The sequence below is a fragment of the Mesoplodon bidens genome (assembly GCF_964165515.1).
Source record: "Mesoplodon bidens genome assembly, chromosome: 16".
Classification (NCBI taxonomy): domain Eukaryota; kingdom Metazoa; phylum Chordata; class Mammalia; order Artiodactyla; family Ziphiidae; genus Mesoplodon; species Mesoplodon bidens.
The window spans coordinates 19,924,446-19,948,418 of NC_138173.1; the positions used below are offsets into that span (position 1 = coordinate 19,924,446).

A 23,973-nucleotide genomic window follows, 5' to 3' on the forward strand; every position below is an offset into this window, starting at 1 on the left:
TGGATTATCTTCCTGATAAAGTCTTGACAGTCTATATTGGGGAGACAATCAAAATAAAAAATGCTCTAAGAGTTCAGGTAGTAGAGAATGCTATTATTTTTCACATGGTGCAAGGGTATTAAAATACTGGCTTTCATGCTTTTGATTGAGTTCGTGATGAAATCCAAGAAAAATTGAAAATTTGAATTATTTTACTGCCAGTAGGGACAGTACATCATGAATAGAAAGCAGACATATGTAACTAATTCTTGTATCATAATCTGAAGTGTCAGATTGTCCCTCTTTTATATGAGTTTCTGTAGCATATCTAAGTAATTAATTCATTATATAGCTCTTTTATATTTGTAGTTACCACATGGAATTTTACAAACATATAAAATGTCATCTTTAGCACACACTGTTTGAATAGATAATAATGATGGCTTATCTTTATAGAGCATTTCAGATTTTTCCAGGTACTTTCCATTAAATTATCTGACTCACTAGCCCTCGTAAGTAAGCAGTGGAATTGTTATAATTCTCCACCTGTCCCATCCTTTCTGCCTCCTTCCCTCTTCTTGTTTCCCTGTTTCTGTTTCTTTCTCATAAAGGAGGCTATTTGGTATATGGAAAGAGCACAGAATATGAATTCAGGTATTTCATTCCATCTTTGCCCCCACTGAATTTGGTTTTGGACAGATCACTTTCATTTCTCTGAACCATGGTTTCCTAATTGGCAAAATAAGGATAATGCTAAAGTATATTCCTCAAAGTTGTGAGGATTGTCAGGTGAAATCTAGGGAAATTAAAAAAAAATGTAATGTCCATGTTAGCTTTTTTTTAAGGGAAGCTTGGGATAATGGAAAGAGAACAGATTTTGGCCTCATTGCTTCTTTAGTAGGTACTTGATCAAGTTATCTAACCTTTCTGAACTTCATTTTCCTTCCTTTCCTTGTGTATAAAATTTCTATCTTGTGAAATTGTTGAACAGAAAAAATAAGATAACATATATACTGATCCTAACACAGTTCCTGAAACATAACAGTGTACACTCTATTAAAAGTATTTTCTCTTCTTTCCTCTCTTCCTCCTACAATCCCTCTTTTCTTCCTACCTTATTCTTCTTCCACAACTTCCAGGCAAGGTGAGCACATGATTGCAAAATCTTGAGATTTAATAAATTAACATGTTTTTTTAGCATCAAGACTTTTTAAAACAAAATTGTAAGCTCTACTTGAGGCAGGAGATGGGGATCCTCTCTTTTGAGTGAAGACCCCTTATTGTCGTGCTTTGGAACCTCTACAGAGTCCTGAAAACTTTGTGCAGTAGAGTTTGAAAACTGCTGATGTAGCCCCATGCTCTCATTTTACAGATGAGAAAACCATATTTGAGAGAAGCTGAGTAGTGACTGGCCTAAACTTGCAAACTGGTAAGTGATGAGCTAAGGATAGAACTGTTGTTTTTCGCCCTTACCCTATTGTTCCCCTTACTATGTGAAGGTACAGAATGAAAAATATGCATAATTAAGATTCCTCTCTTGAAGGATATCACAGTCTATTTATGGAGATGGAATTAAAGTATAAAAGATGAGGGAATGCAAAGTAGCATGATGCAGTTAGGAAATGGTTGGAATAGGTAAATACTTCAAGAAGAGAGGAGCTTGGATGATCATTATCCTTTGAGGGTGGACACGGCAAACTCCATGAACGCAGGGACTTGTTTGCTCATTGTCATTTTGTTCCCAATGCATACAGAAATGACTGCCTTCCAAAAGGGGATTATTACTTGTTTTTTTGAATAGAATGAATGAATGAATGGCTTAATGAAGTATATAACTGGATCAAATCTAGAAAAAGAGCAAGGATTTAGATAATCTAGATCAGGGTGTTTAAACAGTGGGTTGTGCTTCATTATTGGCTGATGAAATAGGTTTTCTGGATCGTGATTTACTTATAAAAATTTACAGAGTGTCATTATGTCATGAAAATTGTGTAGATTCATGTGATGCTGACATAAAATACATATGTATAATTCTGTGTATACTTGGTCACAATTTAAAATATATGCCTCACTGGAGGTCATGGTTAAAGATATTTGAAAGATACTGTTTTACACAAAGAGAATATTAAAGTTTGAGGCAGACATGTGAATGCTTTGTGGAAGAATAGTGACTTTAATGGTTTTGCTCGATCAGAAGTGTTAAGAATAGTTAATCAAGGTAAAGTTTATTCAGGGAAAGAAGAATCCATTCTTCTATTGAAGAATCATTAAGAATCCTCTGGGGGAAAAAAAAAAATCCTCTGCCCTTCGTTGTCTCTACACTCCACATTAAGAGAATTTAACCAAACTACACATCAGAAAGATTAGAAAGATTAATCTGTCAGAAATGGGTAAATTGAATTGGAACTGGGGAGACCAGATCAAGAACTGTGCAAAAGAGTCAGCACAGGGTAAGGAAGTTGTGGCCTTGACTGGTGACAACCAGTAGAGAAAAAGTTTCTTGGCAAAACTGGGGTGGAAAGAGGTTAAAAAAAAGTGAGTGAGTGATGACTAAATGGAGCTTAAATAGTCAATAATTTCTTAAAACTGCTGTCTGAGGAAAAGAAATAATTAAGGGAAAAAAAGTAGGATAATAGAGTTATAAAGTTTTTGTTAAAATAGGGAGGAGATAAAATTCTTTGTGGTCAACTAGGGCAAGTCAACAGAGAAGGCTTCTTTCTAGACATAGATTAGAAATGAATCCAAAGAAGACATCAAAATTCTACTTAAAAAGATTACCTGGGAAGGAAGATAATTCCTTTCTTCTGAAATCTAGTGATTAAGACCAGAGGGGATGGGATCAATTACTGCTTGTGGATAAGAGAAACTTAAAGAAAGACAGAGTTGATGAAGGTTGCTTTCTATAAGTTGAAGATTAACCAGGGAAAACAGTTTAAATCAAGATGTGGCATTAGTCTACAAATTTTGTGTTACTAACAAGAGACATTTTTAAGTTGTAAAAACATTTAATTTTCTATGTAATAAACATATCCTTGATTCACCCTAAACTTGTCTAAAACACTACTGTAACTTGAAAAATTATAATTATATATACCATATTTTGTGTAAGGAGGTTAGAAAGAAGATTATCATAAGAGAATATTGAATTTTATGTCCTGAAAACCCACTAAAAATGAACTTGATAATGATGAAACAAGTTCAGATGCTAGAAATATAATTAAAAAGCATCAAAGTATGTTCACTTAAGACAAGCTTTTCTTTTTTGTTTGGGTTTATCTGCCATTCAGAGGAAATCTGGAGGTCAAGAATTATACATTATTACAATTTAAATAAAAATCCATTGCTTAAATTATTCATTTAAAAAATAAAACTTGGGCCTCCCTGGTGGCGCAGTGGTTGAGAGTCCGCCTGCCGATGCAGGGGATACGGGTTCGTGCCCCGGTCTGGGAGGATCCCATATGCCGCGGAGCGGCTGGGCCTGTGAGCCGTGGCCGCTGGGCCTGCGCGTCCGGAGCCTGTGCTCCGCAACGGGAGAGGCCACAACAGTGAGAGGCCCGCATACCACAAAAAGAAAAAAAAATAAAAATAAAAAAATAAAACTAAATAACAGCCCTTTGTTGTTTATTAAAGGAAAGCTATGGTGGCTTTATTGATGTCCCATGAACATGTGTATGTGAGTTGGTGACATTAAGAGAAATAGAGAGCATGAGCATAAGTATGTTTGTGTGTGTATTTGTGAGTGCGTGTGTGTAATGAAACTTGTCTCTAGGCATGGTCAGGTACAAAGGTCCATCATTTAAGTCTCAGAACTAAATAAACATGTGAGATTATGATTATATTATTGAGCTTTCTTATTTTATGACTCTCTAATGGCTCATGGATCAGTTATATTGACGAGCACTGGAAACCTTCAGCTTCAATGAGGTTTTTTATTTATTCATTTATTGTTTTTATTGTAAAGTGCCAAGAAGATAATACCCAGTTCCCAGTCTTATTTTTCATTTACAATAAACTGGATAAATACAATTTTTATTATACAAAAGAAACTAAAATATGTGGTAAGTGTATATAACTGGCGATTTGTATGTGACTTTCTAATTTACCTTCAGTTTCTAATGCAAATTTTTCAACTTCTGAGTTTGAGTATATATCTCACTGTCAACTTCAATATTGGGCTTATGTGTTTTTTTACACTTTTTAGGCTGAACTCACTGGCAAAATTAACCCAGTTATGTGTTTTAGCATTTGTAAGAAGATAACACATTGAAACATAATTTTTTTAATTTGTCTTTGTTTTTTTTTTTGAATATACTGTAATTTATTTGTGTCATATTTTATGAAGAATTCAGATAGTAAGAATTCCTTTCTGTGTAACTTTCTGTGGGAACTTGTAGGCAGCTTGCTCCCCAAGAAAGAGAGCATGACTGGAGCTACACACTCCAGTTTAGTCTTCCCAAATTTGCCTACCAGGTAAGTCCCTTCACCTCTTCTCGGGTCAGGTGAATAAATGGGTGCCCTGGGGTCAGGAGACAGCTTCAGTTCCACAGAAACATCAAGGGTGAGGAGTAAGTATTAATATCAATATTAAGTAATACCCACCAAAGTATGAATATTTCTAATATTCATGAGTAGATTCAGTTTGAAAACTAAGCATAAAAGTTTTAATTAATGTAGTGGTTGTTAATTTGGCTTACTTATCTATTTCAAAATAAAACTTAAGACTTCGTATTTAGCTATAAAATTAATAAGCCCCCCCCTCAATCTACTGGCTTTATCAACACCCTTGTCAGTTTTACTGATAGCACCTTTACTAGAGTTTGTAGGGTAAAATAGAAGTTTGCCACTTTAGCTTCAAGAATCTTAAAGATTTTGTTTTTTTAGATTATCCTGAAATAGAAAAGGAAACCACTTGAGTTGGTACATGCCTGTGTTCCCTGAGGTCAGAGCCAACCATTACATTTTGAAAGGATTCTTAGGTTAATCTTTTGAACCATAGACTTTTAGTGCTAAAATGTTTGTTAAAATCACACTCTGGAGAAGAGAAATACTATTGTATATTGCATTATGTATATTTAGAATCAAATCCTTCACTTTTCTATATATACAGAAGCTGAAGAACAGTTAATTTCCAGGTGACCAAATTTGGAAACATACATACAGGGAGCAGAAAGGCAATGGATATTCCAAGGTAGAGAGAAACACCTATTTTCTGAGTATATAAGTATTCAAAGTAAGGTCAATATCCAAGTTAAATGAAACCAAATTGATGGTTCATTATTGTGTTAGACCTTGCATTTTGATTTGTATTACCGCTTGCACCACTATAAAAATTATTAAAACAATTTCTTATGATTCATGAGTTCACATAAATATATATTGAAATTCAAATGATTCTAAGGAAAAGGATGAAAACCTTTTAAGGAACTCATGGATATGAGGCTCTAATAAGACTTCCCCAGGCATTCTAAAGGTTTAAAACTTGTTGTTATATGGATTCCAAAATCCAGGTCTTATACAGTAGAGTTTATAACATACATTTCTTTCAGTGAAGATGGTGAAATTCATAGCTAAACAAGAGCTAGATGTTGAGTCTGGAACAGAGGGCTATGAATTCACTCTAAAAACTAAAGAAAGTGGCTTATTAAACTCTAGAATCTCCAAATGTGGTGCGGTGACCTGAGAATCCATTTTGGTACCAGATAAATTTAGGTTAGAATCTTGGTATTGTGAGTACTATGTGTCTTTGCTCAAGTTACTGTGCCCTTTTGAGTCCCAGTTTTCTCATTTATAAAACTGGGGACAATAACTCATCACTGTATAAAATCTGGTTAGGATTAAATGAGAAAAAGGCCTTGCAAAATGCACAGCACAGAATTGTCCCTCAGTGTCTGTTAAGCATAATATTCTCCTTTCAAATGCAGCTCTCTGAATTGTCTCTCTCCAAGCTACAACCCCTATTAAGAGATAAATCCACCTCTTAGACTCTATCTCCCAGCTTTGTTCATGAATGAAGGCAAATGATTGTTTTACGTAAAGAAATGGAAATGATTGTCCTTGAACAGTCAGCAGATTCATGCACCTAAAAAAAGAGCTGCATTTGGTGAAGTCAAACCTTTTACATCTTGCATATTTCACTGGTAATGCAATTTTCAAATGCAAACTGTATGGAAGCAAGTGCTCTGTCTTCAGGAGAGGATAGTGTTTTAGTAGTCTCCTCTGTGGAGACTGTTCAGCAGTCTCTGATACTTTCTCTTTTTCCAGATATGCAATTTTTCAATAACCTAAAGATTGTATTTCAAAAGGTATCAGAAATTCAGGAGTTTTTCCCCCCTCTAAGAAAGGAAGGAGTGGGGAGAACAACAACATTGTATGATGGTTTACGCATTTCTTAAAGAATTTTTTTAAAATTTGCATTCTTTTTAGTTTTATAATCCATATGGAATGTCTGGATTTTCTTCCTCCTTTGAAAAAAGAACATATATGAATTTTTCATTTGTTTATAGTTTCAGTCTAATGGTAATAACTCACATTGTTTTAAAAATGTCAGCCACCACACTAAAAAGTTCACATGTGTTAACATATTTACTCCTCAGTTATATTTAGATATTATTCCATTTTTATATACAGTGAAATAGAGGCAAAAAGAACTTGGGTATATTTCCCTGAGGTCACACAGTAGTGGAACAAGAATTGGAACTTGAGGATATTGTTTTGAGCTGTATCATTATTCACGGCACAGTAAATAATAAGAGATAATGTCAGTCTTAAAAATAATGCCAGCCTATATCATTAATGAGGTTTTGTCACTTGTTTTTAATGATTTTTGGTGTGTGTATGTGTCGTGTAAAGAAACAGCTGTGCTGTGTATGAGTACTTTTTTGTTGAATGAACATTTTGCTTCAGAAACTGGGTAACAAAAGAAAATATGACAAATATTCTATATTTGTTTAACTATCATGTATGTGGATGTGAAGGAACATTTTATAATAAGCTGGAAAACATTGAAATAATATTCTTTTCAATTCCTAATGTTCTTTTTAGTTTTTTTCTTTTTTTGGTTATTAGATAAGAGTTTTGTTTTTGGAAAACTACTGTGCAATTTGAAAACAATGTAATTTCTAGTGAATGCATACTTAACTGCCTCATAAGTAATAATTAACTTATCTATGTAATATATAAGGCAATTTTTACTTTATTAATCTAACTAATAAAAATAATTTTTGAGAATTAATGACAACACAGTGCTTTACTTGGTCAATTGGAATGTATCAAATATGTACAGTGAAATTAAATTCAACTTTGGGGAAAATAATCTCCTCTTCTTTGAGCAGGACACAACATTTTGATTGTTCAGATGTGCAGCCATGATGGAGCCCCATAGACTGAGTGTTGAAAGTCTCAAAGAGAGCAAACCTGGAATCTCAGGCCAAATGCTGCAGCATGATTATGCTTTGATAAGCTAGTATAGGTCTTCTATCTGATTTTCAGTTTTACATTAAAAAATCATTTTCATCAGTGAAATCAAGAGTGAATTATAAAGATACCATTTAAAATAAATCAAAATTCAGGTGGAAGTAAAAATCACCCATCATTGTTAATTTCTTCATATTGAAGTGTGATATCTGAATAATATGTTATATTATTGTTCCTGAACCCTGCCGGAAAATATAGCTGAGGTAATTCACAGTGTTATACATATTACTGCAAAGTAAGTAAAGGACTCTTGCTCTCAAAGTCTAGTAATGACCTTGAGTGCATAATTTCATTTCTCTGATTCTCTTTTCTCACGGGGGATGGACTTAGGTCGCTGGTTTTCAGACAGTGCTCTGCCATGTGCTACAGATCAGGAGCGCTTTAGTCTCCTAAGCCATTCTGACTTTGTATTTTAACTATTGGTTACACGCTTGCAATCCGCTTAGAAAATACTTCCAGAAAGTAAAGATTTGAAAAGCCTCTGGACTAGATGCATCTGGAATTCCTCCCACCTTTAACATTATATGATCCATTTCTTTCCTAATTCCTATGCTAGAATCAAACACGCAAATTACCACTTCCTTGCATTCCAGACTTTTCCAGATGGAATGCCCATCTGCCCCTTTGCAACGGTCACAGATCCTCTTGTTTTTCAAAGTCCAACTCTATCTCTGTGGTAACCAGGAAAAGCTCTCCTTCCTTGGAATTTCAATAACAGCATGTTAGCATCGTTTTTGAGGTACATACCTGTTCTTCATTCTGTCATGGTTTTTATATATTGGAAGAGTTGCCATCTCTAATTCCTATAGGGGCTGGCTGGAGTAGGCGGATGGAGAGAAGATAATGGTGGGATGACAGGGTACTCCCTGGAGAGCACATGGGCCATTAGGAGGGCATAACCTTAATGGGATTCCTGGATACCATCCACAGGGAAATTTAAGATCAATATTATCAAATTATATTTCAATAAAAATTGTACATCTGAAGTTTTCATGGAAATTTGAACTTTTGAAAACATTCAAAAATAAAGCCCAGAAAGTGCCTTAACAAAAAAAAGTATGTGATGGCCACTTGTATATGCCTCTGGGCCATACATGCACATATGTTTTCACCCCCTAACAGGAACACAATGTATTTACTTTCATGTTTGTTCAACAGAATTTAGTGAATCTTATTGGAAATGTTCAGACAGCCTTCTTATGTAGGCTTGACTGAAATCCTGATATTGATAAAACTAGTGCAAACTTAACTGTCAAGAGCAATGTGACAGTGCTCTCAAGATGATCAAATTGTAAGTGGATATCTTCAAAGGTAAAACCTTCCATTCTTTACCTCAGTATCCCCTGCTTGATGCTCTGCAGAATAGTATAAATGCCTTCCAGAGGAAGGAGATTAAGGAAAGTTTAACAGTTGTACTATAGTTATTGAAGAGGCAGACAGATTAGCCAGTTGCCTAGAAGAAATCAGAAGTCTCATCTGGAAAGTTGGGAGAGTTTTAAAGCAAACTTCTTGTGTTAATCTTGAAAGATAATTTGTATTAGAGCAGTTTTCCTTTTCAGCTGCTTTTTCTGAGCTCCTTTAGTGCTCACTAAATACACTAGAATACTGATAAGTTTATATTTTAAATCTTGCTCTGCTGGTGATCATACTTCCTTATTCCCATCAAAAACGTTTGAATGTTAAACTATATGAACAATTTGAAACACTTGTATTTTAATTCTCTATGTAACAGTGATAGTGTTTATAACAGATTTATACCATCATTTGATTATTGTTTCCTGTTTGAAGTTATTCCCAATTAATTTTTTATATTCCAGTTAAAATTTTAATCTAATCACTTATTCTGTTTATGACTAAATAGCAGAGTGTTCAGTAGTGACTGGGTATTCAGGAAGGAAGATAGAACATTTCTGACTCAGTGACATGAGAACCAAACATTCACAGGCTTAGTTATAACATAAAGTTTGAAAGGATGTGTTGATAAAATGGTAACTTTTCAATCATGAGGAAATATTTAATTGTTTATCATGTTACATTTTACTTAAATATAAAGTTGATTATATTTCTAAAAATAGTGTGTTGATTGATTAAAATATTTATTCATCTATTTCAATTAGATCCAATAAATATTTCCCTAATTTTATCTTAATAAGTCAGTCAAGAGAAATTCATTTTCTCTTCCCAACACAAATGTAATTCTTGAAGTGTTTTTTGTGGCTCAGAGCTCAGACTTTTAACAGTCCTGTTAACAAAATAAGCAGAGGTGTTCTCTTGTTAAAACTATCCACCTATTTTGCCCACGGAAGTTCTGGCTGGTGCGTGGCCCCTCCCTGCTCAGACTCCTTCAGTTCTGCCATTTCCTTCCTCAGCTTTTGTTACACTGCCCCCTGCATCTCACCAAGTGGCCTCACAGTCTAAATTGTTCAGGTTAGTCATCTTCTCTCTAAAAAGCATGTCGTCTGTGTAACTTTTCATTGAAGTTCAATATCATGGATCTAAACCTGGGCTTACCAATGATAGGTCTACTTTCTTTAAAACTAAGGAAAATGATAGTATTTAAATAAAGAGTAGATAATATTTTTAAAACTAAGCATATAGCAGATATTCCCCTTAAAAATTTATCATAATGACATCCAGTGCAGGATTAAACAAGCTGAGATCTTAATAAGTATTATTAGTCATAGTTGCTTAGAACTATTATTTCTATGTTGATATACATGGCCAATAATAATTAACAACATTGATGAAAAGAATAACTAACCCCTTAGTACAATTTTCTATGCAGATGACACTTTCATGTGAAATACCTCATTGGATTATCACAACCCTATTATTAATATTATTGGTATACAGATATTATTAAAGATTCAAAACTTAGTTAAGAAAGACTCAAGCTAAGGAAGCCAAGTGAATGGCTGCCTTTAGAAGGTAAATTTTTACTCGTTTAATGAAATGAAATTTTGGCAAAATTGACAGTATTTTCCCTTTGACCCAATATATCATTATGAGAAAGTAATCTCAAGTAAATATGAACTTTTATCTCAGTATTTCTTAAAATAGGAATTATTAGGAAAAATCAAATGATTAATAGGAGAATGGTTACGTATATTATCTTCATGATGAGTATTAAGCAACTATTACAATTTACATCTTCTAATAACATGGAAAAATGTTCACAGGTTAATGATAAGTGAATAAAAGCAGGATATAGAAATGTTTAATGTGCATGACCGCAATTATAGAAACATATTTCCAAGTCCCGAGCCTGAATAATCCAATGCACAAAGCATCTATCCATCTCAGGGTCCTCTCTGAATTCTCCTGGTTCATCTCTTTGCTTGGCTACTCCTTCAGGTTCCAGATTAAATGTTACTTTCTTAGGAAAGCATTTGCTGACCCTCAGGGTCACTTCAGACCAGGTGTGTACCCCAGTTATATCTTGTCCTAACACTTTAATACTTATTATGATGACAATCACTTTGTAGTATCTTTTGAATGTCTGTCTTCCTTACTAGACTGTAAGCTTCATTTGAGCAGAAACTGCAGCAGCTTTGTTTTTCAATGCCTGGTACAGAGATTGGGACATAGTATGAACCCAGTAAACATTTGTTGAAGAAACGACTGACTGACGGAATGAATGAATGCAAGGCACTGTGCTGAGGAATTTTCACATAATCTCTTTGAGACTCCACAAAAAAGATGAAGTGGGGGCCATCTCTATTACATTTTATGGATAAGGAAGCTAAATCTTAGAGAGAGATAATTGTCCAAAGTTGTATAGCAAGTCAGTGGACAGCTCAAATTGAAACCTGATATCTTGGAATGTAGTGCCCAAGTTCTTAGACACAGATTATGGAAGTGGTTGCACTGAATATAACTAATAAGTCAACCATATCTTGTTGAACTATATTAAATGTTTACATTTGTAGGTCAAAGATGGTGAGATATCACCAACTTCATATTATTTTATTAATATAATGAATTTACAAGCATTTTAAATTCTGCAAAATGTATAAAAATACTGTGGTAGAACTGCAGTAGTTTCTATGTTTTGCACACAATCTTAACAATCTTCAAATTTTCTACACTTTTTAATCATTTTCTGTAAAAAGGGACACAGTTATTAAAATCTACTCACCCCAGAATGTTGGAGCTAGTTCTCAAGTCCAGATTTTTTTTTTTTTTAATTTTTGGCTGCGTTGGGTTTTCGTTGCTACGTGCAGGCTTCCTCTAGTTGCGGTGAGCAGGGGCTAGTCTTCATTGCAGTGCACAGGCTTCTCCTTGCGGTGGCTTCTCTTGTTGCTGAGCATGTGCTCTAGGCATGCGGGCTTCAGTAGTTGCAGCATGCAGGCTCAGTAGTTGTGGTGCATAGGCTTAGTTTCTCCATGGCATGTGGAACCTTCCTGGACCAGGGCTCAAACTTGTGTCCCCTGCATTGGCAGGCTAATTCTTAACCACTGTGTCACCAGGGAAGTCTCTCAAGTCCAGATCTTTTGACACCAAATCCCAAAGAGTTTTCATTGAATAAATAGACTGTGTGAAAGAGAAAATCAGAGTTCTATATTGCAAAGTTATAACCATCTTATGAATTGCTATACTATTAGCAATTGATTAACTTTTCCAGATAGTTTAATCCAAAGTTAATCTTTAAAATATTGTTTTAAAATTTTAATAGAAAATTCTTTGTAAAATCTAAGACTACAGAACAGGAAGCTTCATTAAGTCTACATCATAGAACTATTAAGGTTTTGAACTGGTTGGGTATACTTCTTTCTATATATGCCTTTCATGCTTTCTATTATTTTCTATCACAGATACTGCTAGCAATCAAATTTACAGCATCTAGTTTTAAAGATACATGTTTTATTTATTGCAAGCATTAGTATTTAAGATAAACTTGGTTTTCAAAAGTTAATTATTTTTCCTGAAACTCACCAAGGTAACATAACATAAAATTTATATTACATTCTAAATGTAATTGTGTGCATCTACTAAACCCAAACTCCCAGTCCATCCTTCCCCCTCCCCCCACCCCTGCCCCTTGGCAGCCAAAAGTCTGTTCTCTCTGTCCATTGAGTCTGTTTCTGTTTTTTGATAGGTTCATTTGTGCCATATTTTAGATTCCACATAAAAGTGATGTCATACGGTCTTTGTTTTTCTCTCTCTGACTTACTTCACTTAGCATGATAATCTCTAGTTGCATCCATGTTGCTGCAAATGGCATTATTTCTTTTTTATGGCTGTGTAATATTTCATTGTATTTATGTACCACATCTTCTCTATTGGGATACAGCATTTGATAGGCAAAGAATTAAGTCATGCTGCCTACACACAGATTCTGAAGGTTGTCACTGTTACTGAACTCCCCATAAGTCTGTGCCAGCTGCCCACCGTACCTCAGATCAAAAGCATCAGATATGACCCAAAGTGATTATACAGGACCTATTTTTATTCATGGCTTATTGCAAATCTTATGAATGAATGAATGAATAAATTGACGGCCTCTATCTTAACTGGATTCCTAATCTCCAGCTGTTGTTTCTTCACCATCACATTGGACTTCTTGGCCCTGACATTACAAATGAATCTGATGATCCTTTCTTTGGACGTTGTCTCTAGGACCAGCCTTTACCCCATGATTTCTCCTTAAATTTTCTACTTCTTAAAGTGTACCTTTCATTGTCCCATTTGCAGAAACCCCAACATGCTTTCTCCCTGAGCCTTGACAATACATTTCATTATATTTTAGTAACTAGATTTGAATAATCTGATTTGACAATCTTTTCTTCCTGAACTTTTAAGTACAGAGTAGAGCTAAGCCCTGAGATGGGAGATAAAATACATGAAAATAGTAGTCCTGTATAATAGTATTTTATACTTTAGTTAAATTAGTAATAATTTACTGTGGTTCATTTGCAGAACCATGAACCATACAGCTTGTCTATACCTTTGTGGATGGGACATGGCCCAATTCAAGAAACAACAAACAAAAATTTAAAAACCTTTTCTGGGTTAAAATTTTAAAGTTGATTTTGAAAATTCACACTCCAAAAGTGAATTCAAAAAGTGAGTAATTTTATAATCCCACTTAACATCTCAATAATTTTAAAAATGGTAAAACCTAGTATCCCAATTGTTTACTCGCTCTTTTCTGATTAATAATTTTCACATTTCACATATTCATAAACTTTAATTTCCTTCACGATAATTTACCTTGGGACAGGCTTTTTTGCCAACTCACAGACGGGTTGTCCTTTCTTTTTTTTCGGTACGCGGGCCTCTCACTGTTGTGGCCTCTCCCGTTGTGGAGCACAGGCTCTGGACACGCAGGCTCAGCGGCCATGGCTCACGGGACCAGCCGCTCCGCGGCATGTAGGATCTTCCCGGACCGGGGCACGAACCCGTGTCCCCTGCATCGGCAGGCGGACTCCCAACCACTGCACCACCAGGGAAGCCCCGGGTTGTCCTTTTGCATATAACTGTATGTGGGGATCACCCATTCTTTTTTTTTTTTTTTTTCTTTATTTTGTATTCTTAAAATTTACAACATGTCCTTGGTTTCAGGACCTGCCACATTTAAGACTTCCAGGATTGATATATATTTGATTTTTTAATGTGTCATTTGATTTGTACACTTATCACTTATCTGCTTAAAAAAAATCTTTCATGGCTTCCAGTCATGCCTGGAAACAAACCTGAAAATTTCTGTCTCAACCTCTCTAAACACTCTATAATATAGTACCACTTTTAAAGTCCAATCACATCTCACATATCCTTTCAAACATCCATCATTTGCTTTCTTTTTACCCCAAAGTCTTCTTTTGTCTACCAATCAAAATCTACTTATTCTCTACAGCCCAGCTTAGACCTAATATCATGATCACCCAATTCTTCGACTAGGAATTTTCCTCTGCATCGCAGAAGTTCCTAGAGTTAGAATAATCTTTTTTCTCACTCATTCATGCTAATTACCCTGACCAGTTTTTCTGTCCACAAGTAGATTGACTCCTTGAGAATAGAAGCCATGTTTCAAATTGCTGCTGTTATTTAACACAATTGGACATTTTGAACAATAAACTTAGAATCATGCAATCTTAGTACTTTGAAGCATTAGGGATCTTAGGGATTAATATACCAAATTTTTTTATTTTACAGATGAGAAAACTGAGATTTAAATGGGGGCAGTATGGAACAGCCATTCTTAATAGTCTTTATCTCAGTGTCTTTGATATCCTTTCTCATTCTGTTTCCTCACACTTTACAATGAATATGTGTGATGTGATGTCTTCTATGTATTAATAATGTAAAAGACACTGTATTATCCATGCTTTGGTCAGAAAAGCAAAAACGACTTTAGGAATTTGAAGCAGGAAGGGATTTCATTCAAAGAACAAAGTGCTCAGAAAAGCACCTCCTATATTGTGAAGCCTAAGCATTTATTCACCTGCTACTGTTGCAGGAGCAGTGAAGCTTCTGCGTCTCTTCCACCTTCTAAATGTTTGTGACTCTTCCTAAATGATAGAATCTGAACTAGGAAAGCAAAAAACAAACAAAAAGAAAACTTATCCTTATATTTACATCTTAGTTTTTTATCCCCAAAATTCAGTGCCTTTCAATTTAAGGGCAAACGTTTCCACACACCTCAGGAGCTCACAGAGATCAATGTACTGTGACCCTGAATAATAATTGATGTTTATAATTATAGAATTGTTAGAGCTGGGAGGGACCAGAGATAAACTGAACTCATCTTCTCATTTAAAAGGTCACAGTCACATAGCAGTTAAGTTGGGAGAGCCATCTTTTTTAAACCTACTCCATGGCTAAAGATGGAGTGTTTCCCTGCTGCACTTGTCTCTGAAGCTTCCCATTGCTGTATGCTTACAGTCAATTTAATTTTATAGCCTTCTGATTTAATGAAATTAGTACTTCTTATACCTAATTATTTAGTGCTAAGACCCTGTTTGAGCTTGATAAGACACTTCAGAAATTTTTACTAGATCTTTATCACATAGGTGCAAACGAAAAGGGAATGGTTAAGACTGCCCATTGCTGTTCTAAGATCAAATCACCATTTTATCTGATGACTTACAAACTGGAAAGTTGACCAATAAATCTGTTTAATCAGATCTCTCAATATTGTGAATGATCCTCCTGGTAGCCAGATATTATAAGTCTATTGTGGCCACTTCTCATTTTTACTCATTGTTCTGGATGGAACATGTTGTGGCACTGGGGTTTTCTTAAATATAAACCATTCCAAAATCACACTGTTTTTTGTTTTTGTTTTTGTTTTTTTGCTCTACACGGGCCTCTCACTGTTGTGGCCTCTCCCGTTGCGGAGCACAGGCTCCAGATGTGCAGGCTCAGTGGCCATGGCTCACGGGCCCAGCCACTCCACGGCATGTGGGATCTTCCTGGACCGGGGCACGAACCCGTGTCCCCTGCATCGGCAGGCGGACTCTGAACCACTGTGCCACCAGGGAAGCCCAAAATCACACTGTTATTATAGTTGCTTTGTCCTCAGGCTATCTAGTATTCCTTTTGGGCTGTGGGTCTTTCAACATGCAGTTAGGGGGTTAAAGTAAATCATTTAATCCATGCAGCATGTCTCTCAATAGTATACTTTTGGAAATTGTTTCCACAGGAGCACCAGTGAAAGCAGCCAGTCTGAGATATTGACACTATAGAAAAAACTGACAGGTTACTCCTTGTATTGATTCTACTGTTCTCTACAAATATAGACTCCGTTCCCTACCACAGCCTTGTAAGTGGTGACTGCTGAGGTTTCAAATTGCTTTGTAAATTATTTATTACTTGGACACCTTGTAAAGACTTCTTTTCTTCTTGTCTGACTTGCCTGTGATTTCTAAGATCTCATATACATTGAAAGATCTCAACGTATACACTGACCACAACCTTCTAAAGGAACTCCTTTTCTTCCTATCTTATATTGCAAATCTGATTTGTTGTACGCATATTATGATTATGCCTTTTGCCATTCTCGTTTCTGATATAAGGCCTGCAAAATATAAAAGCTTATATACATATGTTCCAGACGGAGCACTAGACAGGATGGCAGTTTGGAGCCTGGCACTATGCAGTTAATTAGCATATTTTCAAACTAAAAAGTTTAAAGTATTTGAAGAACATTTATTTAATGATGGAGGGAAGAATTTCTATGAATAAAAATTGTTTATCAGAGCAGATGCACATATTTAATTCACTTGCAGTAATGTAGTAGAGTCAATGTTCTGAAAAAAATTGCAAATGCTTTCTTTTTCTGAATTCGCTCTTAGATTTTCTTTTGTGATTTTGTGAACCATAAGATTTTTAATGTTTATAATTTATATAAGAAAACACACTTCTGTGTCCAGTAAACGGAGAAATTTGAAGATTGTGACTGTCTACTTTTAGCTGACTGAAACTACACACACTATAAGAATACAGAAAGAGGTCTGCGCTTAATAACATGTTTTTCCCTTCCCTCCCACTGGCTTCCTACATTGATAGGCACAGAACCAGTATACGCTTTTTGAATTAAGGCTGGGGTATTGTAGCACCATTTGTAATTTGGAAATCCAAAAAGCTACTCATCTCATCCATTCTTTAAAATTCATTTGATTAAGTTTGAATAATATAAACTTTTCAATCACATCTCCACCACTGATGAGCTCTGTGACTTGAGGAAAGTAACTTAGTCTTTGTACATAACACTTTCTTCTACTGTAAAATGAAAAAAAAATATATATATATATATATATGCAAAGGGGTATTAAAATAATAAATGATAATATAGAGTCTTAGCATGAGCACATTTTAATGGTTCTGTAATGGTTATGACATTACTGATATGTGGTTTTTGCTAAAGAACTTAATTTTATGATATTTACATTTTTATATAATACCAGTAGATACATGTTGAGAGTAAAGAAAATATGCAGTTAACAAACGTACATAAAAACCATAGCATCTTTTAAGAAATTTTTTCTAATTATAGAGATTTGAGGAGCATGAAAACATACTTCTAAGATCACTATAATTCTCAATGAAATGGAGGATGCAAGTCTGTTAGGAGACAAATGGTTAGATCCGTTATGAAGATTTCCAAGTAGATGAAGCCAGCTATTTGAGACAGATAGACTGCAGTGAGTAAGAGATAGCATAAGAAGAGCAAAGCTGGAAACCAGCAAGCAGCTTTAGACAATGAGGTCATTATGGCCATACGTTTAAGCCTGTTTCAATGACATCCTCTCTAGGGAAGGTATGCCCCAGTGCAGTGCTGAGTTTCTTGTCCACTGCTTTATACCAACATGTATTACTACAACCCAGTTTCATTCTTTTCTTGCATGCTGAAGGAACTTATCTTTAAAATGAGTTTTCTATACTTATTTTCATACTCTACTTCTGGCTTGGAATGCTTGCTACTTAAAGTTATTTCCAATGTTCAAGGCCTCGCTGGAGTGTCACCTCCCCCGCAATCTATCCCTATTGTTCCCACCTACTTGTTTCTTCCCTTTCTAAATTGTTTCAGCATTGATAGTATGAATCATTCTAACATCTGAGATTAGATGATAATCTTATCTCCATCCAGATAAGATCTAACCCAGCTAGAAACACATAAGGCAGGAAAGATTCTTTTACTGTTCCTTCAGTAGCTACACAATGACAGACTAAAAAGAGATCAGAAAAACTAGTTAAAGCAGAGAGTATTTGGGGTAAAATGCAAATTCTAGCACTAAATTGGAGCTTTATCCTAACCGTCTATATTTGTGCATCATTTTACATATATATCCCATTCTCACTTAATAATAACAGACTTTACCACGCTACTTCATAGATTACATAAAACTTTCATATAATTCATTTCATTAATTCTTCAAAACAATCTTATGAGGTGAGTCTCGTTATCCTCATTTTTGTAGAGAAGAACCAAAGGCTGTAAGAGGTTACGGGATTTGTCCCGAGTCTTGTCGAAGTCCATCACTTTTCTATCAATCCCCTCACACAGTGGCCCGACTCATCCTCACAGGAACCACATGAGGAAGGCCATAAAGATGTTTTTAGCTTCGATTGATAAATAATGAAGGTGATTTCTCTTGAGAAAAAGTGAGAGAACAACCACCCATCCTAAGCAGTCTCTGCCTCTTCCGCTTTGGAGGCGAGGAGGGGAAGGGTTCTTGGAACAAGATTGGTTTGACACCAAAAAACAGATGGCAGCCAGCAGACTTAGTGCCTGCAAGAGCTTCATGAGGGAACAGAGTTGGAACGGGATTAAAAATATATATATATATATATATGTATGTATATGTACAAACACATACACATATGTATTCATATATATACCATTAGAAAGTGTGAAAAATGTATATCTACCTCTACATATATTGTTAAAAGATAAACTGAGGCATATTAAAATTTTTAAGAGTTTATTTGAGCAAAAATCAGTTCCAGTCAGACAACGCCAGAACAGAAGTGGTTGGGAGCACTCCACTGTACAAGAGCTAGGGAAAGACAAACAAATAAGGTGCAAATAAAGGCAATCATTTGACTGGCTGTAGCTTGAAACCTAGTTGGCTGTTTGTGTGGTTGTACTTAGGTTTCTATTTCTTCACCTTGAGTCATTTACAGGTTTGGGTTTTGATTTGATAGGCCATCAAAGCAACAGAGCCACTTCAGTCTAACAGCCTCCGTGTTTATTTTAACAATATTTATTTAGTGAAGTTTGGGATTGAAGGGGAAATCTCATCATTGGGATGGACCAGATTCGTGTTGGAAAATTTTAGAGGAGGAAGCAAGGTAAATATCTGGAAGGAAAGGAGCTATTGGACTGAACTGGATTAAGGAGACCTTTTCATGTCCTAGGAAGAAATGGAGGATGGTGGGACATGGGCTTCTCCACCCTGAAGAGTTTCCAAAATGGCCTTTTTTCTCACAAAATGAATCATTGAGACAAAACTTATAAAAGTAGCTTTACAAAATGTTTGTACCTAATGAGTACTTCCAACAGAAGTGTAAGAGATTGTCTATTCTACTTTATCTTTATTAGCACTGGGTATTGTAATTTGGAAAAAATGCTAAGTTGAAATGTAAAAACACAATTGCTCTTTATAGTTTTCAGTTTAGGGTGAAATTTTCTATATTTTTATTTAGTAATTGTGCTTCCTATTTTTCAAAACTGTATATATTCTTAACATTTCATAATGTCTATTTTAACAACAGTGTTTTTTAAATTAATTTATATAAGCCTTGTAGTGTTTTTCACCTGTTAAACAACATCTGATAAACATATATAACTCCCACTGATATTAATAAAAATTAGGAAATTTATTTGCTGTACCTACTAATTTCATTAAGCCTGATTATGTTTTTATTGTGATTCATTTCCAAAATAAGTAGTTGAAAATTTGTCCCAAGTAATTGGGGTACATTTTCTTTTATTTTCTCTGTTGCTACATTTCCCACTCGAAGCAAAATTTGCAGAATAGATATCAATGCCAAACAACAAAATCCACCCTCACTATACTGATATTTTTAAAACGTGAGGTCTCTGAGCAGCGTTGTATTGATATTTAAATAATAATATATTTTAGGACTACTGACTAAATAATTATAAACTTTGAGTTCATTTATGAAAATTTATTGAATCCATACTTTGTTGAAAAAAACCATAGGAAAATCTGAGTTTTATAAAATATTTAACCTTCCTGCAAAAAACAGAGTGTAGTGAGGTTATGGACATGTATTCAATAAATTAACAGACAACATGAAATATAATAAATGACTGATAAAATTAGACAAAACGCTTTTGCAGGGAGTGAGGAAAAAGCATTCCCTGTACCTTCCAACACACACACACACACACACACACACACACACATCCACACAAACATCCCCCACAGGGCTGAAAATGTAGAAGATGTAGAAGGAGACTAAGGAAAATGATGTGGTAGATAAGTGAAAATTTAAGTCACCTTTATTGCCTAAAATAATGAGACAAACATTAATGAGGTATTTTATTATAGTCGCATAAATTGAGCTTTAATTTGTGACCATTGAGAATACTGCTATTGACTAGAGAGTAAATTTGTTTTTATTGAATGTAATAAGTAAAGATTGCATATTAAAATATTGTGTATCATGTGTATTTAGAAACAATTTCATCAAGTGCAGGTACTCTGACTTTTTAATCCTTGAAATTATTGCCTAGATTAGTGCCTAGAACATAAAAATGGCCATTAATTTTTTTTGAATGAATGAATAGTGGTAAAACGTAATGTTTGAAAGGGCCAACTTTAAAATTTATGTAAATAACTCAAAATTTATGTAAATAAACATGCACTCAAATACATGAAAAATATATTTTAATTTAACAATAAACTACTTTAAAAAGGTGACAATAGCAATTTTAATTTAAATTGATTGTAAATTATGGCCTGCCAGCTATGTGCAAGGTAATGTTTTTGGTGTTAAAGAAACTACATAGTTTCATGAAGTTTGATCTCCAGTAATGAGTAATTAAGGTCCAGTAGTAAGCTAGTATATATTACCAAATAACAAAAACTGAGGACAGAATGAGAGGAGTATCATAGAAGGGGATAAAAGGCAGTGATTTTGGAACAAAATGAATTTATACTTATTCTATTTATACTTTAGCAATTGATTCACAGATTATATTTTTTAAGGTTTAAAGATGAAACAATGCCCTCCTACCCCTCTCATCTTGTACTCTTTCTTGCTATGAAATACTATAAAATAAATCTTCACTTCTACCACATGATTTTTCATCAGTCTCCTTCTACATTGTTAGCCCTGCGTGTGTGTGTGTGTGTGTGCATACATTAAAGATGAAAGAAAATTTTAATAAATTGCAGTATCTCGGAAATCTTCAGTTGTACTATCCCCATGTGACAGCATTCACTATTATCACTTTTATTAAAGTTGTTAAGGATGGGAAGTTGTTCTTAAACAGGTCTTTAAGTTACCAACCAGTAATATTACTGTAAGCCTCAGAATTCACTAGGCTGAGGAGCTGGCAGTTCCCTGATTTTTAAATGTCTCTGCTTAAGCATGCTGTCAACTTTGTAACTTGTATAAGGGAGAAACAGTAACTTCCATAAAGACATAACAGTTTACATTTTTTATAATGAAATATTTAACACATAAACATGTTATATATGCAGTATAAAGAATAATACTAAAATGGTATAGCTATCTCCCTACTTAAGAAATAGAATATTATCAATATTTTCTCTTTGCCTCTTTTGGCAAATTTATCAATAACATATTCCCTCCTTCCTCAACAAAGCCTTTGAATTTTGTGAACTGTTGTATTTATATTTATAAGGATGTGCTATTAACAATTTATAATTGAAAAATATATGAAATACCATGGGAAAAAGAACATACTATCAAAACTAACATGTAAAGTCTGTTACTTCTTCAAAAATAATTTTATATTTAAATCTATTTTAATATTATAATTATATGCAGAAAATTTGGAAAGTACCAAAAATTATTACAAGATAAAATCTACAATAAAATCTACTTTTTAAAGGTAATTAGTATTTTAAAAATATTATTCTGCTCACTGTTAGTTTTTAATCTTTTGCTTTTTTTGGCATGAACTCTACCTGATGTCTATTGGCAGCTTTCTGATAGCTTCTTGAATATATTTTAATATTCTAATCTTTTCAACTTTGTAGATATTACATTACCTTCATAACACTTGAGATATTTTTATTTACATTTCCTACAGCCTTCAACTTTTAGTTACTCAAACAAAAGTTTGATATTGCTATAGTTTTTCTTAGGACATTTTTCAACCTCCTAATTATTTTGGGCAGCCTGAACTAGAATTCTCCACCTCGTAACATGGGATTTACTCTCAAATGTTAGGATTCTTAAAGACTCCTGCACTTTTTCTTACCACTTAATTTTTATAGAGTACTTTTCTGCAAAATTCAAAAACATGTGACTGGTTTTCTTGAAAGAGTTCATATAAATTTTGGCTTTTGTTACGTGAAAATCCATCGGACTAATGTTACTACAACCAGAAAAGATGTAGAAAACATAGAAATGATGTCATAGGGAAAAGATAACATTGTTTCCTGTAGCTATTGAAGAGGAGCACATCATTATAAATTCAGGGCAGAAAATCTTTATTTCATCTTAAATCTTATTATCAAATCTGTTTTCTTCCTGGTTGCTCCCTGATCTTTCCTAGCTGTCTTTGTTTTCTTTACAGTAATGAAAGAAACTCTCTAGATATTTCTGTGTTTCAAGCTTTTGTTACTCTATGAATTTATTCATAGGATTCCTTGGAATTTTTTTTTTAATTAAAAGAAAAGTTGTATGCTATGATAGGCCAAGTCAATTTAGAAGCTAAACTTAAATTGCATTTAATATTATCTTGGTGTCTCAGTTTTCAGTCATAAAAATTTCAAAAATATGTACAGACCCTTTAAAAATATACTGTGCTATTATTAATATAATATACATATTAATAGAAACCTCACTGAAAAATTTAAAAGAAAATTATTGTATTTATATTGTAGGCAAACACTGAGACATTTGGGAACCAAATAAAATCCTGTGCTTTCACTGCTGAGGGCCTGGGTTTGATCCCTGGTTGGGGAACTAAGATCCCACAAGCCACATGGCATGGCTAATAAATAAATAAATAAATAAATAAATAATAGTTAAATAAAATTTAAAAAAAGAAGCATTATTAAAAAAAAAAGAGATGTGTTGGAGGACCCATTCTTCTTGACTTCAAAACTTACTACAACTTTTTACAAAGCTGCAGTAATTAAAAATGTATGGTACTGGAATAAAAACAGATACATAGAACTAAGAGTCCAGATATAAATCCACACATTTATAGTCAACTGATTTTGACAAGAGTACTAAGACTATTCAGTATGAAAAGAATGGTCTCTACAACAGATGGTGCTGGGTCATCTGGAAATTCATATGAAAGAGGATGAAGTTGGACGCCTACCTAACACAATATACAAAAATATACTCAAAATGATCAATGGCCTAAATCTAAGAGCTAAAATTATAAAATCCTTAGAAGAAAACATAGTTTTACATCTTCATGACCTTGGATTAAGCAATGGACTTTTAGATACCATACTAAAAGCACAACTAAGAAAAGGAAAAATCAATTGGACTTATCAAAATTGAAAATCTTTGTGCTTCAAAGGACAACATCAAGAAATTGAAGAGACAGCCAACAGAATGGGAGATAATATTTGCAAATCATGTATCTGTTAATGGTCTAGTATCCAGACTATAAAAAGAACTCTAACACTGCAACAATAATATGATATAACCCAATTACAAATGGACAAAGATTTGAATAGGTGCTTTCATAAAGAAGATACATAAATGGGAAATGCAATTTAGAATGGCAGTAAAATAAGATTTAACACATCCTCTGATGGGTATCATAAAAAAGAGACACAGAAACAAGTATTGGCCAGGACACTGAAAAATTGAAACCTCATATACATTACT

General features: G+C 34.2%; 1 protein-coding gene across 3 annotated transcripts in view; it reads left to right on the top strand.

Moving 5' to 3' along the window:
* HNF4G (hepatocyte nuclear factor 4 gamma) overlaps positions 1-23,973 on the top strand; it is a 127,980-nt gene that overhangs the window by 57,775 nt on the left and 46,232 nt on the right. The window contains exon 2 of one of the 3 annotated variants that reach the window (XM_081258618.1): positions 1,352-1,408. The exons of 1 other annotated variant lie outside the window; for it this stretch is intronic. The gene's annotated coding sequence lies outside the window, so the exon portion shown is untranslated. Of the gene's footprint in view, positions 1-1,143; positions 1,409-23,973 lie in introns of those variants that run through there. One more of the 3 variants, XM_081258619.1, reaches the window with a different exon arrangement.